General features: G+C 39.4%; 1 pseudogene; it reads right to left on the bottom strand.

The window, feature by feature from the left end:
- Positions 1 to 281: 281 nt before the first annotated feature.
- On the bottom strand, positions 282 to 6135 carry LOC123463949 (annotated as a pseudogene).
- Between the last annotated feature and the right edge of the window lie 4660 nt (positions 6136 to 10795).

Genomic DNA, 10795 nt, shown 5'->3' with positions numbered 1-10795 from the left:
ATTTTAATTTAATTTTATTTATTTGAGAGAGAGTGAAAGAGACAGGTAGAGAGAGAAAGAGAATTGGTGCACCAGGGCCTTCAGCCACTGCAAAGGAACTGGAGACTCATATAGCACATCTGGCTCATGTGGATCCTGGGGAAGTGAACCTAGGTCCTTTTGCAGGCAATCAATTTAAAAGCTAACTATTTATCCAGCCCAAGTTTTTAGTCTTTAAGAGTTTATATTTTTATTTTGTTTTCATAGTGAAAAAATGTATTTAGAATTAACCACCTGGTATTTCAGTTCTGTTGATGGGGAGCCAGCCAAATGTATGCCTTCCTCTCTCCATCAGGCCTGATCAGGGTATTGATTTTTGTCACATTAGTGTCATAGAGTTTCTTCACAGCCTGTTTGATCTGGTGCTTATTAGCCTTGATGTCCACAGTGAACACTAGTGTGGTTTTGTCTTCTGTCTTCTTCATGGCTGAGTTGGTGGTTGGTGGTCTGGGTGGGGGGCTGCTTGATGATGGCATCGTGGTCAAGCTTGTTTTTCTTTGGGGGCACCTTTTGCAGGGTATTCAGGCTGCGTCCAGGGGTGCAGTGTCTTGGGTCACTGGAAGCAGGTGACATGTGGATGTTCTTTTTGTGGCTGTGGACGCCTTTCAGCGTGGCCTTCTTGGCTTTCAGAGCCTTTGCTTTGGCTTCAGTTGGGGTTGGGGGGGCAGGAGCTTTCTTCTTCCTTCTCTTGGCCGGAAGGTTATATATTTTTAATTTTTGTTTATTTTTATTTATTTATTTGAGAGCAGCAGACAGAGAGAGAAAGAGTTGGGTAGAGAATGGGCACACCAGGGCCCTCCAGCTACTGCAAACGAACTCCAGACACATGCGCCCCCTTGCACATCTGGCTAATGGGGGTATTGGGGAATGGAGTCTCAAACAGGGGTCCTTAGGCTTCACAGGCAAGCGCTTAATTGCTAAACCATCTCTCCAGCTCGAGAAGGCTATATTTTTATTTTTAATGACCGCATATTGATTGTAATTCTTCTCAAGCTACAGTGGATATTTTAGTACATGTAAACAGTGTAGTGATCATATCAGGTAATTGACATAACTATCTCCCCAGGATGCCTTTGTTATTGCCAGCATTTAAAATCTTCTCCACTGGCTATTTTGAAGTTCAATTAATTGTAGTCAATCACAGTTTTACTGTGCTAAAGAACATTAGAAGTTATTCCTCCTATATGATGTACTTGCATATGAATAGACATACCCTCCTTTTTCCTTCCCAGGCTTCGAGAACCACACTTGTATTCTCCAAAGAAGTAATAAATTTTATCTTGATAAAAGGAAGCTGTTCTTGAAAACATAACCGTGCTGTATAATTTGAAAGTATTCACATGTTCATACTATGGAAGATCATGCAAAATCATTAATTACTTTGAGTATAAATGGCATGGATAAAGAACCCCCACAAGGATACATTCAGTTTTCATTCACAAATAATAATTATAAACACCATTATCAGTTATTATCTACTACATTGCTCATTAGAAATCCATTACAGGTATATAATTATCATTATGTTAATGTGGATTGTGATGAAAAAGTATAATTTTCCCTAGCTCCCTAGACAAATGTGCATTGCATCATTTAGACCTGGATAGTGGAGATACCTTGAGCACACAAAATGCCGAAAAATGTGAGCAAGTGATCTAAGTACTTTTCGCTTTAGATAAGAATGTTGAACTGCAAGAAAAATGTGACAATGTTAAGATCCATATTACTGCCAGAAGTAAAAGTATATTTCTGTGCTTTAAATGTGCCTTCCTTAGGTAAATCATAGTTGGTTTTTGCATTCTAAAAAGGCAAAGCACAAAACAGAAAAAAAGTTCTTTAACTAATCCCTAAACTACATTACTAAAACTCCTACTTATTAGATAACCTACATGGTGATATTATGGACCACTAAAATATAGGAGAGCTCATCTGCAGTATTGTTTTTGAAGTAGCATGGCAAAATATTTATGAAGGAGAAAATGTTGCAAATTTTTCTCATGAGTTCATCATGAGTCATTCTTTGGAATTTTAGGTCAGATTTTACATTTGACTTTTACTGAACATTGGGACAAAAGAGAGCTCTTATTGTGTCACTTTTACCTTAGGAATAACCACCTTACAAGACAGAAAGTTTGCTTTGTTCAAACTCTTTTTCTGTACTCCTCTTTGGTGGTATGAAGTTAGAAATGAATCTCCATTTCCCTTGGCCAGGTACTGAAATACCTTTATATCTTTCATTCAATTTTGCCCCCAAACTAAAGCTATATTTTATGACTAAATTAAATTACATTGTGCTTATGTGCTGCACTTTTATCTATTTTCTCTATTACCTATGTGTGGATGAATAGATAGATAAACCTAGGCTAGTTCTCTTTCCTGGTTATTGCAAATATATGTTGTGGCAATAAACATGGATATGTATCTCTGTGTCTTAGTTGACTCAGTCCTTTAGGTATATATTTAGAAGTGGAATAGCTGGGTCAAACAGTAGTTTTAATTTTTGTTATGTGAGGAACTTCTGTACTGATTTCTATTATGACTGGACCAATTTGCATTTTTACCAGCAGTGTATATGGGTTCCTTATATCCTCACCAACATTTGTTGTTTTTGTTTTCTTACAAATAACCATTCTGACTCAGGTGAGATGGTGTGATGGGATCTGAATGGGGTTTTAATATTAATTTCTTTAATGACTGTAATGTTGAGAATGAAATTATGTCATTTGCTGAAAATTGGCCACAACTGGAAATTCACATTAAGAGAAACAATGTATAGACACAGAAGATATAGAAAGGCAAATGTCACATGATTTATCTGTGCCTCCTAGAATTCTGTTTTTTGTATGTGAAATAAGTAAATATGACAGTATATTTAGTCCTCCCAATATATGGTTTTATTCACAGAAATTAATAATAAATGCACACATATTCACACATATTATAGCTAATAATTATTTGAAACTGTTATATACTTCTAGTAATGTCTTGACAGCACCTCTGTACTTTTTTTTAAAATACATTTTATTTATTTAAGAGGAAAGAGAGAGTGAGAGAGGAAGCAGATAAAGAGACAGATAATGGGAGCACCAGGGCCTCTAACCACTGCAAATGAACTCCAAATACATTTGCCACCTTGTGCATCTGGCTGGGTACTGGACATCTCTACTTTTGATGCTGTTATACTCTTCATATATATCTCAAATGTTATCTAATTTCCTTTTATTTGTCCATTGGTTATTTAACAATGTGTCATTTAATTTTAATACTTGTGCTTCCATGTTTCCCAAATTTATTTCTATTACTGAGGTCTAAATTTCATCACATTTTTATCAAAGTAATGGTTTGCATGATGTTAATCCTTCAAATAAAAGTAGAGTTTGATTTGCAGTTCAATATAGGTTCTTCAGTACAATATGTACCATATGCCCTTGTGAATGTGAATTCTGCATTGTCGCTCAAAGTGACTGTGTTTTTTTTTTTTTTTACTTTGGCAATTACGTTTCTCATCCTATACACTACACTTTATGCCTCACTGTCAATCCGTGATTAAAAGAGGAATAGTATGTCTATGCTGTTCCTTTTATATATGTTTTCTTAATTTTTTTCAGATTATACATTGTGGAGCAATACCAATAGGTAGATATTAGAATTTTTCTTAGCACTATACAAAACACACCAGTGATTTGAAAGCAGAAGGTAAATTCAGGGAAGGAAGAGGAATAGCTGGAAGGGGAAAAGGGAAGGATGGACTAATGGTAGGGAAATGAGACTAGGATTTTGAATGAGGCTGTGGTAACTTGAATGTAGAATGTCCCCCATAGCCTCAGGGTTTTGTGATTAAGCTTCTTATGCAGTCTCCAAGTGGTCACACCCTGGAAGGTGGAGTCTTGATGGAAGAGGAGTTTCACTGAGGATGGAATTTGAATTCTTGGCCTAGATTGCCAGTGCTGGTCAACTCACACAGACTAATGCCATCCAGATATAAATGATGAGATGTGAGCCAGCCTCTGTTCTGCCATGTCATGATGAGAACTTCCCTTGAGACTATAAGTTGAAATGAGTCCTTTCTTTTCACTAGCTGTTTCTGGTCAGGTATTTTGTTCCAGCATCATGAAACTAACTACAACAATGGTCAATGTACCTGATGCAATTAAAATACATTTTCTTTATGAAACCCAACACTATGTATGATGAATATATGTTGCATTAGTTACTGTGTTGCTACCAAATAGCTGACAAAAGGCAACTTAACAGAGGAAGGATTAATTTTGGCTTACAGTTTGGGGAAATTTAGCTCCTTATGGAGGGGAATGCGTGATGGAAGTAGTATGAGTTGCATACAGTCAGGAAGCAGAGAGTGATGAATGTTGGTGCTCAGTTTGATTTCTCCTTTTTACTAGTCAGACCCTAGCCCATGGAAAAGTGTTGCTCACAATTAGGATCAGTATTCCTACCTTAACCTAATTTACACAATCACTCACAGACAATCCCAGTGGCTTGCCTAAGTGATTTTAGATCCTCTTAAGTTTACAATTTTAATCATTACAAATTTACCCATCATTATCTTGATTCTAAATCATATCACTTCTAAGCCATAACTGTTCACTCCTTGTCCTCATAGGTACATGAACATATCATAATGCAAACTGCACTTATTCTAGCTTCCAAAGTCCCTATAGTCTTTTTTATTGTTAGAGAGGGGGGGAGGGAGAGGGAGAGGGAGAGAACAACAGCGAGAGACAGAGAATGAGAGAGAGAGAGAGAGAATTGGCATGCCAGGGCCTCAGCCACTAAAATTGAACTCCAGACACTTGCACACCTAGTGAGCATGTGAGACCTTGTGCTTGTTTCATCTTTGTGCATCTGGATAAATGTGGAATTTGGAGAGTCAAACATGGGTCCTTAGGCTTTGCAGGCAAGCATCTTCACTGCTAATCCATCTTTCCAGCCCCTATAGTCTTTAGTAGTGCAAACACTGATCAAAACTTGTAACTTCTGAGATGCAGTACTTAAATGTAAGGTTCTAGAACATTAATGGGCAAATTACATACTTCCAGTATACAATGGCACAGAACAAACATCCTCATTCCAAAAGGGAGAAATGGGTACACAATAAGGAAAGATGAGACTGAAACTCAGCAGGGCAAATACCAAACCCTGTAGCTACATGTTTGACATCTGGGCTACTGTTGGTATTATATGGGCTCTAAAGACTTTGGGTGGCTCCATCTCTCCAGCCCTGCTTTCTAAGGCACACATAACCTCTTCCTTGGGCCAGCTTCACCCATGTATACAGCTTTTCATGACAGTTGTCTCAAGGTTTTCCATCTCTAACACCCTAGGCAAAACATGTTTCACCAACACAACTTCATGAAGTAGCCTCCTTACATGGACTCAACTCCATAACATTGCTTGGCCATGTGGCTCTCTTGACCCATGACATGAAATTTCATTATGCTCTCAATCTTATATCCTTCATGTCTTCGAAGTCAGTACTACATGGACAATGCTGCTAAGTTCTGATAGCAACTTGGGATATAACCTATCACCTTTGAACAACAGTAGGACCAGCTTCTGCATGCAGCGGTAACATTACACCCACAGTCAATAGAGAACAATGAATGCTGGTATTCAACTTTCTCTTTTTCAATTCAGTCTGGAACTCCAGCCCATGGAGGGCTGTTGCCTGCATTTAGGGTTGGTTATTTCACTTTAATTAACCTAGTCTAGGAACTCCTTTATAGACATGCTCAGAGGTTTGCCTCCTAATTTATTCTAGATCCTCTCAAGTTGACTGTAATAATCACCACATATGCTAACAAAAGAAATACTAACCTTATCTCTTCCATTGAATATTTATAATTTATATTACATTGAATTGCTGAATTTAGTGAGTTAGTGAGGACACTGCTTAAATGTGAGTGCTTGAAAGGCTGACCTTCCATGTGTGTTTTTAGTATTTAAGAATATAGAGGTGTCCCCTTGAGCACCAAGCACTCCACAGTCACATACTCTCAGCGCCTTGATGAGTTTGAGTCTTCCCAGTAGTGGCCCCAGGGAGGAATGATGTGGAACAATGTCATCTGGACATGACATGGTCATTGTATTCATGACTTGACAGCACTTATCATTACCTACACATGAGCTCCATGATACACAGCCCATCAACATTCTGTCATGGATGGTGAAATCATCAATCAGAGTACATAAGGGAAGACCTAGAAAGAAGAAGGGGTTCAAATGAAGAAGGGCAGGGCAGAGGGAACAAAAAAAGTTAAGGGAAAGGGATTGTGATCAAAATACATTATATATGTATGAAAATTGTCAACAAAAAGTTAAAAATGAATACACAGGTTCATTTCTCAGTCACTCTCCACCTTACTTTTGGAGACATGGTCTCTCACTGGATGCAGATTCCACCTACTTAGGTAGAGTACCAAGCCAGAAAGCCCCAGGGATCTTCCTATCTCTGCCTCCCCAGCACTGGGATGATAATTGTGTGCCACAATGCCTGGTTTATATATCCAAACTCAGGTCCTCATAATTGAGCACACATCTATCTCCCAGCCCTGCACTTGTTTGTTCTTTTTTTTTTTTTAAATTTGATTTATTAGTTTTCTTTTCATCAAATACAGGCAGTTTGGTACCATTGTTTAGGCTCATCTATGATCTACCCCCTCCCATTAGACCCTCCTTGTTGATGTAAATGGGTCGTGCATTGTGGAGTTAGTCCCCAGTAATTGGTATGCTAAATGTCTCTGCAAATCATGACCCAACATGTGACTCTGACATTCTTTCTGCCCCCTCTTCCGCAAAATTTCCCTGAGCCATGTTGGGTTCATTTTTGGTCTGCTGAGGTGTTGGGGGCCTCTGAGGCTCTGGCTCTCTGATTTGGTAGGAGTTGAATTTTCTCTGTGTTGTTCTCCTTCCCCTTTGTGCTGGTATCTGGTTCACAGGAAAACATCACCCTTGCTTGTTTCACCAATTGTCCTTAGTTTCAGTTGGGCCCCTGTTGAGGTATGTTGGGCCAGCTCTCTCCATAGGATCTGCATCTGTCTGGAAAAGAAAAGCAGATTCTCCAATGGAGAGTAAGTTAGCACCCAGAAAATTGAAATAACACTTACTTTTTTGATAGACAGATTGATAGGTGTAGGCCCTCTTGTACCTCATTATTGATGATAGCTTGATATTGTAGAGTGGGCTTGTGTTTGGGTATGGTTCTGACTTGTTTCCCAGCTCCAGCTATGGGTCTAGTACCACTGAGTGGATCAGTTAGCCAAATCAAGAGTAGTTGGTTCCTCACCATGGCTGTGTGCCACTATTGCACTTGTGTGGGCTTCACGTCAGGTTATTTGTTGCTAATTAGATTAGACAATGAGTTGCTTGGACAGATATTGGTCGTTTCCTCCAGTCACCCATGTAGCGCCTTCTGGCACTAGACACGCTGACTGTCTGGTTACTGACTCACTCCTGGCTTCCAGCCATGCCATTCGATTTTGCGTATCAGTTGCATATGGAGTCTTCAGCAATAGGGTCTTACCACTGGCCTTTGGTGGGTCATCAAGTACTCTGACAGAAGTCTGTCATTGTTTTGGGAAACCTTGTAGGCTCATTGTGGATGGTAGCCCCAAGCTGGAAGTGGGGGTTACAGGTCAGTGCCCACTAATAAATTGAGGAAAAACATAACTAATATACAAGAGTTAGAGAGGAGAGAGATAGAGGGGAGAGGGGGAGAGGGAGGGAGGGAAGATGTAGAAGATTTAGGTTAGTCTTGATCCTACCCTTTCCAGTGTTTTGTGGTTCAGGTGTTTCCTGTAAGGGTCTAGTGAAGGTTCAGCCATTTGGTCTGACTTTTAGGAAGTAGAATTTTATGGTACCAATGCTGTTTGGGTCCAGATTACTGTTTTCCACCCTTCGATGCCCTCCCCGCCCTCCCTTCCATCCTGTTGTCTAGTCCATGAGGTGCTTGCTGAGTATGTAAGGTATCTTGGGTAGATTCAGGTTAGGTGTTGTAGATGAGTGAGACTATGCGTCGATTTTTTTTTTTTCTGTGATTGGGTAAGTTCACTGAGAATGATCTGTTCCAGGTTCAACCATTTTTCCTCAAATTTCTTTGTGTCGTTTTTTCTTACTGCTGTACAGAATTCCATTGTGTAGATATACCACATCTTTGTTATCCATTCTTCTAATGACGGACATCTGGGTTGATTCCAGCTTTTAGCTATTACGAATTGAGCCGCTACAAACATGGTTGAGCAAATCTCTCTGGCCTGTGGGTTGAAGGTTTTAGGGTATATGCCCAGTAATGGTATAACTGGGTCTGTTGGTATTTCTATAGTCAGCTTTTTTAGGAGTCTCCATATTGCTTTCCAGAGTGGTTGCACCATCCTGCATTCCCACCAACAGTTAATGAGTGTCCCTGCTTCTCCACATGCTCGCCAGCAAATAACCTGGTCTGGGAGAAGCCTGTGGGGTCTTGTCACTATGATTGTTACTCCTAATCACTGTTGCAGAATGGACAATGAATGTTGCAATGAATGCAATTGAAGTTAGTTTCAACTTTATTAAAAAAATAAAGTTTTGAAGAAAGAATTCCACTCTATGGTTCACTGTCCTCAAACTTGCTATGTAGCCCACGATGCTCCAAATTAAAACCCGTGAGAATAATACTGCCTCAGCCTCCTGAGTGTTAGAATTACAGACATGGGCCACCACCTCTGGCTTTAAGAATAAATTTGAGGGCTGGAGAGATGGCTTAGCAGTTAAGTGCTTGTCTGTGAAGCCTAAGGACCCTGGTTTAAGGCTTGATTCCCCAGGACTCATGTTAGCCAGATGCACAAGAGGGTGCTTGCGTCTGGAGTTCGGTTCCAGTGGCTGGAAGCCCTGGCGTGCCCATTCTCTTCTCTCTCTGTCTCTTTCTCTCTCTGCCTCTTTCTATCTGTCTGTCACTCTGACACTCTTAAATAAATAAATAAATGAAAAATGTTTTTTTTTAAAGAATAAATTTGAAAAGATGCTATAACTTTTTTCAGAAAGTGTAGCTCCTTTACTTGCCTAGCAAAGACCTAGCAGCTTAATTATTATGATATACTGATAAAGCCCATAATGTATCAGAATAGAATCCTTTCTTGTAAGCTCAGTTCCCCACTGAAACCAGACATCAAGAGAAGAGCAGCATAAGGCACTGATTGATCTGAGTGAAGATAATTTCAAACATTAGTTTCCTAAGCCTGCAAAATGATAAATGTTTTTAAAAAGAAACAATTATTTTCAATTTTATTCAGTTATTCAGAAGGAATCACAATGCATATTTTGTACGTACTATTTTCTATTTGGCTTTATATCAATACTTTATTTTTTATTTATTTTTAATTTTTTATTAGTTTCCTATTCAGCAAATACAGGCAGTTTGGTACCATTATTAGACTAATCCATGACCTACCCCCTCCCCATTGGCCCCTCCTTGTTGAGGCATATGGGTCATGCCTTGTGGAGTTAGCCCACAGTTATTGGTATGATAAATGTCTCTGCATATCATGACCCAGCATGTGGCTCTGACATTCTTTCTGCCTCCTCTTCCACAAAATATCCATGAGCTTATATCAATACTTTATAAAGAAAAATGGTTAAATGGGGCATTTCCATGGAAATTTTGAGTATATCTTGAATAAACAAAACTTACATATGCTTTGAGAAATCTAAGACTTTGTAGAAAATTATAAGGCAGTGGCATAAACCAAGTCTTTTCTGAGGTGGTCCAAACACCTTGCATGCATTCTGTTACCCTTACTTCCAGATCAGAACAGCTGAGTGGAATGACAAGTGTGTACAGTGTATACTGCAGTGGCTGGGGATACACTTGGAATGGAAAATGTTTTCATCATGAACTGAATTTTCAAGGTTGGATTTTTTTGTGTGTAAAATAATGACTCCTTATTTTTTAACTTTTTTATTAATTAGTATTGTATTTAGCAAATACAGTTAGTTTGGTACAATTATTAGGCTCATCCATGACCTACCCCCTCCCCATTGGCCCCTCCTTGTTGAGGTATATGGTTCGTGCATTGTGGAGTTATCCCACAGTTATGGGTAAGATAAATGTCTCATCATATCATGACCCAACATATGGCTCTGATATTCTTTCCTCCCCCTCTTCTGCAAAATTTCCCTGAGCCACGTTGGTTTTATTTTTGGTATGCTTCAGTGATGAGGTGTTGGGGGCCTCTGAGGCTCTGGCTCTCTGATTTGGTAGGAGTTGATTTTTCTCTGTGCTGGTCTCCTTCCCCCTTGTGCTGGTATCCAGTTCATCACAAAAACAGCACCCTTGCTTGTTTTGCCAATTTTTCTTAGTTTCAGCCTGGGACCTTCTGGGGTGGCTCTCTCCTTAGGATCTACATCTATCTGCAAAAGAGAAGCAGATTCTGAAATGGAGAGTAAGTTAGCACCAGGACAAATGAGATAACCCTTACTTTTTTTATAGAGCATTTAATAGGTCTAGGCCCTCTTGTATCCCATGATACAAGATAATGATAATGGAGAGTAGGCTAATGTTTGGATATGGTTCTGATTTGTTTCCCAGTTCCAGCTATGGGTCCTGTACCACTGAGGAGATCAGTTAGCCAAATCAAGAGCAGTTTGTTCCCCACCAGTGCTGTGTGCTACTATTGCACTTGTGTGGGCAGCACAACAGGTTATTTGCTGCTAATTAGGTTAGACCATGAGTTGCTTGGACAGATATTGGCCATTTTCCCCCAGT

The sequence above is a fragment of the Jaculus jaculus genome, chromosome 10, assembly GCF_020740685.1.
Source record: "Jaculus jaculus isolate mJacJac1 chromosome 10, mJacJac1.mat.Y.cur, whole genome shotgun sequence".
NCBI lineage: Eukaryota > Metazoa > Chordata > Mammalia > Rodentia > Dipodidae > Jaculus > Jaculus jaculus.
Note: the sequence above shows the minus strand (reverse complement) of the source record. Positions and strands in the feature narration are given on the sequence as shown.